This window comes from Aegilops tauschii, chromosome 7 (assembly GCF_002575655.3).
Source record: "Aegilops tauschii subsp. strangulata cultivar AL8/78 chromosome 7, Aet v6.0, whole genome shotgun sequence".
Classification (NCBI taxonomy): Eukaryota; Viridiplantae; Streptophyta; class Magnoliopsida; order Poales; family Poaceae; genus Aegilops; species Aegilops tauschii.
In genome coordinates, this window is record NC_053041.3 from 370,624,355 (window position 1) to 370,638,910 (window position 14,556).

A 14,556-nucleotide genomic window follows, 5' to 3' on the forward strand; every position below is an offset into this window, starting at 1 on the left:
TGCTAGCATCTCCATAGAATAAATCTTGGGTGTTCCGTAACATTTTTCTCCATGCAACGTTCTCCATCACAAGGTCCAAAGTAAAATGAGAGAGAAACCTTATAAATGCTCTCACCGCCCATTGGCCACACTACATGTATATATTGGAGTAGCGTAAAATGAGTTGGTGGTGGATGACATTGCTAACTTTACCAACAAGCTAACCAACAAACTATTGAAGATGCCCTAAAATATGTTAGAACACTCTCTCATATTATTAATTACAGTGTTACGTCACATTTCTACTTAGATGACAACGCATGGTACTCTTAGGCTCTTTCTAGTTGTTCCAGGGTATACATGTGGTAAGAATACCGTATATGCAAAAAATAACATGGCAAAACAATTAAACAGGAGAGAGAGAGGGCACTATAATGACCCCAAAAAAATGATGCCAAACATGCGAACCTGGACAGAAGAATTGTGCGTGAAAAGTTTGACGGCTAAACAATTAAACAAAGGAAAGTTTAGACAATTATGCATGGAAAGTTTCCCTAATATGTGTTATAACGCTCTCTCATATTATTAATTAATGTACAGTGCTACATCACACTTCTACTTAGATGACAATGCATGGCACTCTTAGGCTCTTTCTAGTCGTTTTAGTGTGTACATATGGTAAGAATACCATATAGGCTAAAAATGACATGGCAAAATAATTAAACAGGAGAGAGAGCACTATGATTACCCAGAAACAAATGATGCCAAACATGCTAACCTAGACAAAACAATTATGCACGAAAAGTTTGACCGCTAAACAATTAAACAAAGAAAGATTACAAAAATTACAATAATGGGTTATAAGCCTACTTACATGGCATTTTTGCCTATTCAAAGAAGAGAGGCAGTCAAAAAGAGGAAGTGAGCTCTTATACAATAGTCAATCTCTCTACACATGCTCCTAGGTAAGATGAGTTTAGCAAAACAGGAAAGAAAGTGGAAAATGTTCACTAATCGTAATAGACATATGAGTGAATAATATTGCTAGATCTTGATGTCATGTCAGTATTATACAGCCAGCGGCCGGCTCCAGGTGCTGACTATATTATTAATAATTGCTCTTAGAAGCTAAGCCTTTTTATGTTAGCACCTTACCTAAGCACTTTTCATAATTACATTGCATCGAAATAGGAATGATACCTCCACCGCGGGAGGTCCAGCCTGTAGCGGCAAAGAGTTAGGCACGAACCTGGTGTACCCATAGCTTAGCAGCGTGCCGCGTACCAGGGCACGGACCTGCCGCGGGAGCAGTGAACCGAATCACTTGTGACGCTGCACCCCATCCCCATCCCTTTCTCTCTCCTCCTTTTTCTTCCCACCCATCTCTCTCCATCGGTCGCTGTCACACACACTCTCTCTCGCGCGCGCAGAGCAGAGTATAGGCAGCAGGAGGAGAGAGCACGACGTGACAGGGCCGGACGTACACACCCGCGGAGTGACGGGACTGCCCCTGGGCCAACGAACTGCAAGGAGCGCAGGGGCAGAACCGTCCGCTCGCCCTGGGTGGGGCCGAGGAACGTGGGCCGAGAACGACGACGTCCTTTGCGTGGGGACCAACCACCACTCGCCCGGCCCGTCTCGTGCCCAGCGCCGCAGTCTCTCGCGGTTTATCTCGTGTGGATTGTTTCGTGTCGGCAAGGCCAGAGGGCGTGGAGACTGGGAAGCGTGTCGTGGAGGGGGGGGGGGGGGGGGGGGGGGGGGCGCGATATGTCGGGGAGTGAGTTGCTGCGTGGGGTGCTGCGAAAGGAGGGGTCTTTTTAAAGCCTGGAGCTGTACGCTTCTTTGCTGTCGCTGCAGGGAGAGGGAAGCTGTGGTTGAGAGAGCGTGGTATGGTATCCAGCTGCTAGTATAGGTAGATGGTGTCAAAAAGTTTCTGCCCTCCGTTGGCATCACCTGGACACCGCTCCCTCTCTAGCCGTTGGAGTGGCCGGCATAGCCCACACATCATGTTGTATACAGTTTTGTTTTCTTTTGTCGGAAGCATTTTTAGTAGTCTATACTACTATTAAACAAGCAAACATTTTCTTCTCTAAACACCCCCAGCTAATGTACACACAACAAATCAAAGCAATTATAGCCTCACGATCAGACTCACTTATTTAGATCTAACTGTTAACATAACAACTAACCTCGTCAACAGTACGTTTAGCAATTTTGAGGTGCGGACGAAAACTCTGCCATGAGCGAGCGGACGTTAAAAAAAAGGCTCGCTGGGCAACCACGTAATCCCACCCTCAATTAACGCTAACTTTCTATCTAATCTCACCCGAGCGAGCGGGACGGGGGGCATGCCCGGCGGGTAGTCCGCCTCAGAAGTCCACGCCACAGGGAGCGCAGGATAACCACAGTCGCCGTTGCCATGGCTGGCAAGAGCATCGAGGCTGCTTCCTCTCCGTTCAGGACGCTGGTCTGGCGTCGGGCCGGAACAAGGTGTCGTTCTTTCTGTGCCGCGCGCCGTCCGTTCTTGGCGCGAGAGGGCTACGCCGCCGTCGCAGTTGGCCGTGTTGACGGAGACAACGAGGGCGCCGCCAAGTCCATGCGCCGCCTCGGCCCCAGTAGCTTGGAGTCTAAAGGGATCGTGCCGTTCCATGGTGCAGACCCTGCGCCGTCGTCCTTGGCCGCGCGGGGCTGCAGATCGCACCGACGGCCAGAGGCGACCACCCGTGCGGCTGCGTTCAAAGGCGCTGTGCACAGGGAGATGGCCAGCCTCCCAGAGAGGAAGACACCGATCAGAATCGACATGATTTTCTTACCATGGTGTAATCTTGAGCACGCAAAGGCGCTGTGCACAGGAGATGGCTGGCCTCCCGGAGAGGATGACACTGGTAAGAATCGACATGATTTTCTTATACCTTATTCAAACCAAGACTCTTGTGCATCGATATTGCTTGATGGATTCATATCTTGTGTATTCATACCTAGACTGTACGTTCAGAACCTACAGTTGTTTGTTGAATCTTTTGACTCAGACATCAATAATGCTTGTTTGCCACACCAACGTGAGTTCCCGGATGACACCGAGTAGGATGCATAATTTCCATTGGTTTCATTGTGTTCTTTCCAAAGAAATCTGAACATTTTTAGCTGGTTCCTAACTTTCACGACATCCTTTTGTAAGGTACTGAACTACTTGCCATTAGCTGTTGGTGATGTGGATTCAAACAGTCCACAATTATTTTGCTGAGTTTGGATAAAATTGTACGTATGATTTGTATTTTTTTCATGTTTGTAATATGCTTGGGACAGTCCGTATTATTCACAACATGGCTTACATATGCAGGATTAGTGGCAATATTTTACTCTCAGAAAATAAATGTTTATTATTGGATAATGTACTTAGAATTATTTGCAACACGCCAATGCGGGCGAATAGTTTTGTACTATCAACTGCAACAAGATGTTCCGGGTATCTACATCCTCCCCTTCATTACTACTCCGTACTATATAGTCCTATCAATGGGAAAATGAAGTGCAGAAAAGTCTGCAACAAGATATACTCTGTTATCTACCTTGTTATTTCAGTAATTGAATTCACGGGCTAATGAAGTCTGATAATTTTTCTTGCGTGGACATCAAATCTTCACTTCGATTTTGACTACAGGACTGACGACTTAAAGACCATAACCCAAATTTAGGTTCGGTTTTGCTTTCTCAGTTCAATAGAGTGGCCCAAAGAACTGATTTTGAAATTTACACTACAACCTGAGCTCTAAGAGTGTTTGCAGGTCATTGTTCAGACTGCAACAGTTTCGACATCATTATCTGCAATTAGATTTGATTTGGTGTGTCGCGGGGAAGAGGAGGCAGCGGCGCCGGTACGTAGCAGACTGGACTGAAGGCGGAGCATCAGAGTACTCTGATCTACCAGAGTGTCCGATTGATGCTGCCCACTGCTCTTGATATATCAAGTAAACAGTTCGCTCGGAGTGATTTAAATTTAGTCTTCACGAACGGCGGCCCGGCCGTCCTCCCCAGGGCGGCTCGGGCGGCGACCCCTCCCCCCGGCCGAAACCCCCCTCCCGCTACTCCCTCCCGCCGCCGCCAAAAGCTCCTGCCGGGCAAAGCCCGCTCAGATCTGGCGGCGGCGGGGCGTCATTCTTTGCGCAGAGCGCCCCACGAGCCGGGGAGCTCTGTGTGGCGCGGGCGGCGCGGCGTGACTCCGACGCGCGTCACTTCTTCGAGCGCGGTGGCCGGGGACGGTGGGGGTGGGTGCGCTTGCGGTTCCCTCCCGCTGGCCTCCCTCGAACCGGCGACTCCCCGCTGCGTTGGCGCCCGGTGCTTCGGGGGCGTCGGGGATCTGCTGGTTTTGGTTGGGGGTCCGGCGGAGGTGCTCTGTGAGGCGCGGGGTGGTGGTGCTCGCCCCTTGCCTGGGCGACGTGCCTGCCGGCCGCGGATTTGGCTCCGATCCGATTGGGGGCGGGCGGGGCATGTTGGATCCTGCCGGATCTGGCCTGCGGTGGACCGGATCCGGTCATGTGTGGCGGCGGGGCTGCAGTGGCCCTTCTCTGTGGCAATGTGCAGGGGGCAGTGCTCCATGACCTGTCGATGCTTCTAGGAGGTGGTATTCTCACTTGGGCGAAAGCTCTGCTCCTGCCGGAGCCGGCGACGGCGACGCCTGCGGGCGCCGTGTACCTCTGTGGAGGCGGCGCTGTCATGGTGAGTGCTCCTCCGAAAACCTGGGGAAACCCATGTTTCAGGTTCTCCTGGAACAGGTGATGGCGGCGCATTTTGTGTCGCATCCCTTCTTGAAGGCATCATCTAGGTTCGGCTTGGTTCGTCTATGTGGGGGCTGCTCGCTGTGGGTTCGATGGTGGTGGTGGTGCGGCCAATTTGGGGTCGACGGTGGTGTGTGCCTTGTTGGTGAGAAGGTGGTGCTCTGTCTGCGAGATCGTGGCTCAGCCATGCGCCGGATTGGGTTTGATTTTCATCCGAAGCCGGGTTAGCAGGGTCGTTATCCTACTCAATGGATCTCCTCGTTCCCATATGGCACCTCTACCTCTGCGGGGTGCTGTTGGGTGGCAACCAGCCGGCCAACGTTCAAGGCTCTTCTCCTTGCTTGGTCGGATGAAGGTGTAAGTTGAGGTCCTCCTCCTTGCTGGTTGTGCTGATGATATTTGGAATGGCGGTCGGTGGTGTTGGTGCGTCCGGCTTCGGATCTTCGAAAGGCCTTCTTCTGTGCCCTTTCCTCGGCGGGTCTTCCGGAGGTTCGGCTGGATGTGTGCGTGCGTGTGTGTGTGTGTGTGTGTTTTTTGGTTGTGTCTCCTCTTGTTTCCCCCGTGTATTCTGGTTCACTTGAACCTATCTTGTATGGAGCTGCGAGGCTTCTAGGCAAATTCGATGGAATATATTCAGGTGGTTGAGGGGGGCCCCTCCTCCCCTGGTGAAAATTAAAAAAAAAAATATCAGGTAAACACAGATAATGATTATTGCAGCCATGAACCTGTTGAGTCTATATTTCATCCCATCTTCATGCACGTGGTAGTCCCGCCTTTGCAGGGCCTTGATATATTTGCAATGGATTAAGCAAAGGGCCTCTGTTGATTCACTCGTGTTCTCATTTGAAACTATTTGAGATGTGAATCTTGAATTTTATGTTCTTATAATTTCTTAGCAGATTGATTAGGACTGATTTGGTTTCTATTTTGTTTGGGCAAGTGGAACAGCTTGCGAAGCTTTACACTAATTCACGGACTCACTATGTAGCAATTAAAGGGTGATTGATAGTTCCAACTTTTACTGTTATAACTTCGGTTATTACCTTTTCCAATATATGCATATTTAATATTTCTCTCTGCACATCATTTAAGCAGGTGGTTCCATTTGAGACATTTAGGAAGAGTACGGTCTTTTCAGATTTTAATTGATATCTATATTGTTTCTTTCATATAATGGGCAAGTGTGGAAACCAATGCTAATAGAAGGCATGCATTGCACATGTATTGTCTTATTAACCGTGCACATTTTGGAGCATGATAATTGTCAAATGGATTGTCTAACAATACTGAGGAGACCTGCATGTCTGTCTAGATTCTTAATATGGAACCAATAGATGATGGATGGCCATTTTTTGCAACATCTGACTGAGGAATAATGGTACAATTGATAAGACAAGGGCTGGACTTCCCTCCGCAACAATCTTCTTTGCTCAAGTAATTCAAGGTATGTTTCATTGACTTCCTGAACATGACACAACACCATGCTATTAATTTGTATATATCTGATCCTCATGGCACAGTCCTATTTTTCATGAATAATTCAGTCATATATTGATGCATATATACTGTGACTGGGCAACTGCACGTTCAACATTCCAATAGGCCAATTTATGGAAACCTGGCAATTTCAGATGTCTATGATCATCATTATGTAGACGTGCGTTGCACGTGCACACTTACTAGTAGTATAAAAGCTTTGTGTATATTTATTCCTTTTTCCAAAATAAGCTGCCTTCGATGCTTTGTTATTCTTTAACCATATTTTACTGCTGTAGTTAAAATCACTGCAGGGAGACCTTTTATCGGAAAATTCTTGATGGACCAGGACATGGATTTTGGCTCCCGAGCTAAGAAAAAAGGTATTCCCTCTGATCCATATTACTAGACGCACACTTAATACAACTTTATAGTATTAATATGGATAGGAGGGAGTAATAAATTCGATCAAGTGTTCTATGTACATACAAATTTTCGTGAAGAAACTCATTTGTGATGCTCCGGAAAGAAAGATGTTTTGAAAATGTCATTTTAAAATCATTTTTGGGGGACTGGTTGTTTTGTCCATATCACCACAGATGTCATTTCTTCTCAGAAATGTGCATGTGGATAGAGCACACGACCATCTTTGGTATAAAAAGATTCAGAAAAAATTATTTTGTTTTACTTTTTGGGGGATTTCACCGCTCACCTCGTATGCATATGAGCTACGGTGTGAACATGCACTTTCGGATGGGCCGAACCTTCACACTGAGCTTATCCAAAAAATCAAGTCACCACTTGATCTATCACCCAGTATTGGACCTCCCGTAGTGAGAGTGTCATAAGAGTATCATGGACTGCCATCTAAGCAAAAAATATGCCATGTCACTACAATCGTTTTCTTCATCTACATCAGCAACATTTTCTTTAGCAATTGATACAATTGCTCTTTCATATTCTTCTGTAGTGGCGGGGTCGGCTTCTTGAAGAATACTGACCGACGGAGATGCAGGGGAGAACTAGGACCTGCAAATCCTTTGCAATGGAGATTGAGGCTTATCTGATTCAAGGTGAATAGGCACAATGTCAAAGGGCGGTTCCGAAGATTTCACATGAGGCGTGGTGTGGAGAGGAGAATTTGAATGTTCTTGAGCCTAATAGTCACCATGAATTCTTGATTTTCGGGCATCTCTAATATCCACATGCTCGCTTTCTTTACCTGCAACTTCTTCAGTTTCTGTAGGGTGAGGCGATGATAACATAAGAGCAGTGTCATCAAAGGTGAAAATTTCTTCATCCATCTTTTCATAGGGGGAATCTTGGGGTTTTCTTCATATTTTGCCCCAAACGGCCGACACAAGCGGTGGCATTGAGGCCAACGGCGGAAAAAGGTTTGGCTCATTTATAGTGACATTGTCACTTTGCTTCTTCTTCGTTGGCTTCTCAACAGGTTCTGAAGCCTTCTATTTTTAGCTTCACTCTCTGGAGCCTTACTTTTCTTCGACAAGGAAGCGTAGGGAAGTGTTGACTTCTTCAAAGGAGGCGGAGTGGAAAGCTTCGTAGATGAAGAACTTGCCTTCTCAGTAGCCGGGGCAAGGGGCACGTTCTTTCTGTTTGGAAACGTACTAGAAAACAAAATGCGCCTACTAATCATCCCATCGTCACTATGAAGATGCAAGTGCGATTGGATCTAGATTAGATTGCTTACCAATGTAAATGTGATAGAGAGGAGACTTTGTGAGGCGTGTTGATACATATTTCCACAACTAGGTTATACCTCCCAGCAGTGAGAATTAGTCCATCAAAATTATCCGTAGATCAAGCTCATAATGTATAATGCCTCTGTAGAGAGCACCAGTCCAGCAGTTAGCTATGTCGGAGAACTAGGGTGGAGGTCGAGCAGCCTTTCGACAGAGGAACAGTTTCCAAGAAGAGAACGAGGAAGAGAGAGGGGGGTAAACCTTACGCAATCATGTGTTTCTAGGGAGCACCCTGGCCTCTCCTTTATATAGGTGGCTAGGGGGTGCATGGTTTTACCATCCTAGGGTCGACGGAACAATGGGTGGTATTATGCATGTATCTATTATGGCTCGACCCTCATAATACACATATAACAAGGATTACATATCTGAAGCAAAGTTTGTGTTTCTATACTATTAAGTATCAGAAATACTAGTGGTGAATCTGGACCCTTTGAAAATGTCTTTAGCCCTGCTTCAGTTCCCATCATTTCCATTACTCACTTGTTCTTATGGGGCATCTTTTCTGGCTATCCCTCAAGGGATAAGGATAACCAGATGGCCCGAGGTAACATAATTTAGTGAATATTCATTCAAAAACTTAGTTGCCATTAGCCGCGAAAAAATGGCGGGCGAGGGAAGCCCCGACCTAATGGGCGGCTTCTTCTTCCTCGTCATCGACTCCGTCTGTGGTGTTCTCCTTCCTCCGTTTCTCGCGGCGGTTAAGATTTTGGCTTGCGGTTCCTGGCCGATGTGTTGGAACCGGTTCCTAGACCGCGTACGTTGGGTGGGCACACATGTGATACTCACCTACGATGGCGGTGGCGTATGCACACAATACTCCTTCAAGGACGACAGTACAAAAGAAGAAAGAGTGCATGACGGAGGACCGGACGACGTTGAAGACGATATCCCATTGACACAAGGACCTAGAAGGGCTTCAATGTAATTTTATGTCTTACGCTGTGGTTTGTGCAAATGTTTGGGGCAGCTGTGCTGGATGTTTCCAAATGTAATTTGAGGATTATGGTTCTTTGAATGATGCGTGCGGTGAGGGCTACTCCAATGCAGGATCCCAAATCGTTTTGGTATGTCAGTTCAGGGGTAAACGGGCAAACGAGATGGCCCAACGCGCGACCCCATCCGTAAAATAGATCTGTTTATGGTCCGGCTCGCCCCATCCTGGGCGCAAAATCGGTCCGGCTTTGCGTCTGAAACGGACATAAGCGGATGTTTTCTGCACCCTCCGCGTCCGCGCTGGTCCGAGGCTGACCCACGTATCACCCACCTCCCACCTCTCTCTCTCTCTCTCTCTCTCTCTCTCTCTCTCTTCCTCACCAACCCAACCACGATGCTGCAATCAATGGCGCTGCCTGGCCTCTCCCTGCTCGTGCACCTCGCAGGAGCAGCAGCAGCTGTAGTCCCCGCCGGCACTCGTCCCTGGGGCCCTGGTGAGCGAGCAGACGAGCTGGCTACGTCGAGCGCGGGCAGACGTAAGCGTGCATGGGCGAGCGAGTGGGCGCGGCAGGCCGCGGCGGGGAAGGCGCAGGAAGGCGAGGCACGGCGGGGCGGGAGGGGTGAGGGGGGCGAGCGAGGCACGCACCGGCGGTGCGAGTTCGCGTCTAGGCGGGAGGGCGCAAGCCGGCACGCGCGGCTGGTGCACGGCGGGCGGGAGTAGGCGAGGCGGGGCGCGAGCGCGGCAGGCCGGCACGTGCTGCCGCTGTGAGATGCAGCTGGTGCCGCTGCATGGGTCACGCCAGGGCACCCAGGGCGCGGGCAGCGATGGCACAAGTGCCGGTGGACAAGTTGAGATGGAGCGGCCAGTTGGATGCATAGAACGGCGGACGTCTAAAACCAGATAAGGTTGTTCGTTTTTCTGCATCAAACGGACAAGCTTGATAAAATCCGAATAAAACGGACGTCTGTTTAAAGAGTTGCCCTCGAAGAGAGAGAGTCGTGTGGGGGGTGATGTCGGGTGGGAGGACGTCCACGTCGATGGCTCCGCCTGAATCGCCGGTCATCTGCTCTTGTGTTAGCCCTAGGCTATCTATCCCTTTCCCAGGACGTCTTCATTAAACAACGAACGATTACTGGTAATCAACGTTGCAATCATAGCATAAAGAAACAAAGCACGTTGGGTCCGAGTTTCTTCCAACAAACTCATCTTTCCCGTTACGATTTATCACGATATAAGCACGCGGAATCTTCATGTTTCGCAGCTCACGGCGAGATGACACGAGATGGAGGTGCCTTCACATCAACTCGATCGTTGTCTTGATTTCTCTTTCTCTCTCTGGGTAGCACGGGCAGCGATTTTCTGAAATATGAATAATGGTTTTAGTGTTGGGAATATGTTGCTGGCTGAAAGGGACTGATGGATGGACGCGTCTTTCTCTCGCTTGGACCTTTTCTCGTGGATTCCTACCCTTCCCATCGTGAACATGCAAAATCTGGTCTAGGTATTTCTTTATCTTTGCTTATTTAATCTTTACATTTTGACTGCTGAAAAAATTTAGGAGAAAAACTCGCCGACGACTACGGCAATAGATACAGGAATACTTTTGGCATATGGATATAGTGGAGATTGTAAAAATTAGAACATCTCTGCGGAACAGGGGTCCGGCTCTCCTGCTGGGTTCCCTGCACCCAGTATTGTGCAGGTCCAAGCAATGTACGACACGTGTCCAGTTGGCCCCACATCTCAAAAACATATTTTTCTTTTTCGTTAACTCAAATTCCCTTATCTTTCTCTCCTCGCGTACTCTTTAAGGCTTGAGCAGCCATTAGAGCTTCCTGAGAGGATTCTTGTGAGCTGCACACTATTATACAGTAGGTTATAGCGTCCATCACGTGGTGAGATCATCGCCATGGCCGGCACCAAGGCATCAACTATATCGTCCATGCCGTCCACACAATTTACATGGACGAACCCAGGCAACGCCACCTCCATTATCTAGCATTTAGGCAGATCCCGAAGTCCATGGGGAAGTTCTGGACGTATAACCACGTTCGCCATGTTCTAGCGACCTGGACCGGCGACGTCGGTGAAGATGATCTCCAATTACTTTGTCCAGCCCGGCCTTGTGCGCGTACACCTGGGCGAGGCCAGACAGCGCCGGTGGAGGTGTCCAGGCCGGAGAGGATCTTGGAGGGAAGCAAATCGTGACACCAGAGGCAGCCATGGGACTGCGCGGGGCGCGGGCGCGTACCTAGGCGAAGTGGGCGTGGGGGCGGCCAGTCTGTTGTTTACGTCCACAAGAATCACCAGCGAGGGCAACACCGGCCGCCTTGCTGCCGGTCATGGTCACAGCCCCACGTGATGGACACTATGAACCGATTGCGTTCAGAGGAATCATCTCACGGAGCTCTAATGGCTGCTCAAAAGGAACGTCCGGAGAGAAGATAAGGGGATTTAAGTAATTGAGAAATAAAAATAGTATGTTTTCGAGATGTGGGGCCACTATACACGTGTCGTACATTGATTGGACCTGCACAATACTGGGTGCAGGGAACCCAGCAGGAGAGCCGGACCCGCGGAACAGGGGACTTCTTGGCATGGTTCCCTGAGACTGAGAGGAATGGCCCTTTTACTGTAAAGAGCGCGTACAAACTAGTAACAGCTGAGCATGACGAAATATTTGCGGGAGGTGCGTCGAGCTATTGTCCTGAGGGTGACCGCTCTATTTGGCGACGTATTTGGAATTCATCAGTGCCACAAAGAATGAAAATTATGGCGTGAAAAATAGTATGCGGGGCATTGGCAACGAACCAGCGTAAAATCTACAGGCATCTACCAACGCACAACAGTTATCCGATGTGTGGCGTGGAGGTGGAGAGCTCGTTCCATGCTCTTGTTACATGCAGTCATGCTGCAACCATTTGGAATCTTATGTGCAAACTCCGTTGCCTGGCCGTGAGCTAATGGTTGATACAGGCCGGGAATGGTTACTTAATTTTTTTGAACCGAAAACCCGTAGAGCAATCGTTCTACGTTATTATATAAATAAAAGGAGTTTATGTACAAGTGTAAGTAAAATAAAAAACAAAGGGAAGAGGGGACAACTATCCAATTCCTGCTCTAGCAAAACCTATCACGATAAATCAGGTGCAATCTAGATTTTGGTCAATCCAACATGAGATAAGAGCTTCATATTTATCCTTGATTCTGTACTTGAGCAACAAAAGGTCCTTTCTCAGCATACACTTCCATGATTGAAGAGAGAAAGGCTTGGAGTTGAAAATCTTTCCATTTCTCTGCATCCAAATATTCCTGCAACCCATAATAATGATTTCCATGGCAATTGGGGTTGGTAAGGCTTGTGACAATAGCATAATCTCATCATAAACAGAGATGCCCCTGTGTCTGTTACTCAGAATGGAGTCCCAACAGCTAGCTGCAAAATTACAGTCCCAGAACAGGTGCACTGTTGTTTCTTCAGTGCCTGAGCTGCATAGAGCACAATTATATGAAAGCAGATGAAAGGATTTTCTGTGAAGGAGATTTCTTGTATTTGCCCTGTCATGCATAAGTAACCAGAAGAAGATCTTGTATCATGGCAGCACTTTTCCAAAAAAATTGAAAGAGAGGTGGAGCCAAATCTCCTTGGATCAGGATCTTGTACATCTTAATTGAAGAGTAATCATCTCCCCGGGGATATACCCATCTATCAATACTATCAGTCCTCTGAATGTTCTCTGTGCTATTCTGTAGCTCCAGAAATTGTTGATATGCTTGTGTAGATAGTGGTGTGTGAAAGAAGTCCAGTGTGTTGGCATTCTGCTGCATAGAGCCAAGGCCCCTGTTATCTTCCCAAAACAATATATTGCTGCCTTGTCCAATTACTCCCTTTGTGTAGCTCTTATATTGAGGTAACAGTTTGACAATGCTTCTCCATCAGAAGGAACCCATTGATCTGGAGGTGATAGTCCCTTGGGGGTAGTAGGAATCCCAAATCAAATTTACCCAGGGTAGATCATGGTGATGGAGAAATCTATGCAGATGTTTCATGAGAAGGCTTTTGTTGTGAGTAGCAATGTCAAGAATTCCTAACCCACCTTGATCCTTTGGTAAACATACCTTGTCCTAGGAAATCAAAGTTGTACCTCTGCCTTCCATACCATATTTTCTCCAAAAGCAATGCCTTGGAAATTTGTTGATCTGCTCCACAATTCCAGCAGGTAACATAAGTGGACTCATAAAGAAGGTAGGCAGGCTTGTGAAGACAGACTTAATCAATGTGAGTTTATCTCCATATGAAAGCATAGTTGAACAACTAGATAACCTTCTATAAATTCTTTTGATGACAGGTGCAAAATCTTCCATTCTAGGCTTGACCAGTGTGAGAGGGAGTCCCAAGTACTATGTGAAAGGGAAGGCACCAATGGAACATCCCAAAGAGGTGGCCAAGATTTCCATTCTGGCAGGGGAAGTATTGATTGGAACAATCACATACTTCTCATAATTGATCCTTAGCCCTGTATATAGAGAGAAGTGCAATAGAAGGTTCTTTAGCTGCTCCAATTGAACTGACCATGCTATCATTATAAGGACAGTATCATCTGCATATTGTATAACTAGGAAATCAGGACAGGGGTGGTGCTCCAAAGGTCTTTGGACAAGGTTGTTTAGCATAGCTTCATTCATAATTGACTGTCGCAGGTCAGCTGCCAGAACAAAAAGCAAAGGAGACAAGGGATCACCTTGCCTAACTCCTCTTTTGCATAAGAACTGTTTCCCTGGGACACCATTAAGAAGGACAGAGGAGTAACCAGAGGTGAAAATCATATCCATCCACATTAGCCATTTGGGTCCAAAACCTCTGGCAATAAGAATTTGCTTGATTGTTTGATGCTCAATGAGATCAAAAGCTTTTTGAAAGTCCAATTTCAATACAATGATCTCCTTGTCTGAAGAATTACAGAGATTGATGTACTCATAAGCTCAAGCCAAGCAGTCCTGGATAGATCTATTTTTGATAAAACCATACTGATTTTTATGGACCAGCTTGAGGATAACTTTTTGCAATCTGTTGGCCAGCAACTTGGTTATGATTTTAATAGAGCAGTTGAGCAATGAGATTGGCCTGAAGTCATTTGCTGTTGCTGGAGCATCAATCTTGGGAATGAGAGTGATAAAAGAGGAATTGATGCTTTGTAAGTTGATCTTGCCATGAAAAAAAAATCCTCAACGAGAACATAGAAGTCAGGTGCAATAATGTCCTAGCAGAATTTCACAAAATCAGTGTTAAACCCATTAGGTCCAGGTGCTTTATCAGATGGAAGTTCCTTAATCACAACATCAATTTCTTCTTTGGAAAAAGGTTCTTCTAATCCAGTTAAGTTGGAGTATCTCTCAATCAAACCTTCCAAATTCAACATATTGAAAGTTCGAACAAAGGTACTAAGTCTCTCTTTGAAAGCTTTGGGAAGTATGTTTGCTTTAGAGTTATGATCTCTATGAACATTGCCAGAATCATCTTTAAACTATCAATATGATTATCTCTGTATTTGAGAGTGGCTTTTGCCTGGAAGTACTTTGAATTCGCTTCTCCAAATTTGACCCATCTTATGGTTGCTCTTTGCTG

General features: G+C 47.1%; 1 long non-coding RNA gene across 2 annotated transcripts; it reads left to right on the forward strand.

The window, feature by feature from the left end:
- Window positions 1–2,303: 2,303 nt before the first annotated feature.
- On the forward strand, window positions 2,304–7,529 carry LOC120969819 (uncharacterized). 2 transcript variants are annotated; one of them, XR_012188914.1, is made up of 7 exons: window positions 2,304–2,864; window positions 3,158–3,237; window positions 3,320–3,445; window positions 3,641–3,674; window positions 3,765–6,198; window positions 6,530–6,613; window positions 7,201–7,529. It is a non-coding gene; the product is annotated as an uncharacterized lncRNA (long non-coding RNA). The 2 variants fall into 2 exon arrangements; XR_012188915.1 differs by lacking the exon at window positions 3,641–3,674 and having other exon boundaries at window positions 2,585–2,864; window positions 6,067–6,198.
- The last annotated feature ends 7,027 nt before the right edge of the window (window positions 7,530–14,556 follow it).